This window comes from Littorina saxatilis, linkage group LG11 (genome assembly GCF_037325665.1).
Source record: "Littorina saxatilis isolate snail1 linkage group LG11, US_GU_Lsax_2.0, whole genome shotgun sequence".
NCBI lineage: Eukaryota > Metazoa > Mollusca > Gastropoda > Littorinimorpha > Littorinidae > Littorina > Littorina saxatilis.
The window spans coordinates 3,314,563-3,315,215 of record NC_090255.1 but is presented as its reverse complement, the minus strand read 5'-3'; the positions used below and the strand labels follow the sequence as shown (position 1 = coordinate 3,315,215).

General features: G+C 38.0%; 1 protein-coding gene across 1 annotated transcript in view; it reads left to right on the top strand.

The window, feature by feature from the left end:
• The window catches only part of LOC138979420 (cadherin-17-like), a 15,704-nt gene extending 15,508 nt beyond the window's left edge, over positions 1–196 (top strand). The window contains exon 11 of the mRNA XM_070352143.1: positions 1–196. This exon is cut by the window's left edge and continues 2,942 nt beyond it. The gene's annotated coding sequence lies outside the window, so the exon portion shown is untranslated.
• The last annotated feature ends 457 nt before the right edge of the window (positions 197–653 follow it).

Here is a 653-nt window from a genome sequence, read left to right as displayed (position 1 = left end):
TGATCGTGAAAGCTAAAATTTCCCTTCCCGTGATCGTGATGATACCCCCCCTTTGGGGCCCTCTATAATGTGCTCATGTAATGGTTTTTTGTTATGTCACAATGTGTTCAAAATGTGTGAAAGAAATGTGTTCAAAAGTCGAACACTTCTGAAATGTGCTGCTGTTTAGAGAACTTATCCAAATAAAACACAAGTTGAAGCTATGCCCGATTCCTTTATGTTCTTTCTATTTCTATTTCTTCACCAGTGACACTGTTATACTTATTAGGAATTGCATCAAGGTAAGGGTTAAATGGATATATATGTTACCAACATGTGCTAAATAAAGTGCTGATGAAACGTGAACTGAGCCAAGTACCATACATCACAAAAAGTAAAGGTCGAGGTCCCGTTCAAATGTTGGACATCTGCCATTTACATGCGCATAGGCAATGATCCAAAACAGACACCACGCAAGGACGAAATTCACAAAAAGGATTTCCCGTCAAATAAGAGTCCATTGAGTTAACAATTAAGTGTTCCACATTTCACATGCTTATAACACATTCAATATTTTGTTCCTGTTAGGCACTTAAACCGGAAACACAAAGGCCGGCTTACAGAAAGAAGAAAAAAGTCGCGTGAAGCGATATAAAAACATTTAGTCAAGCTGT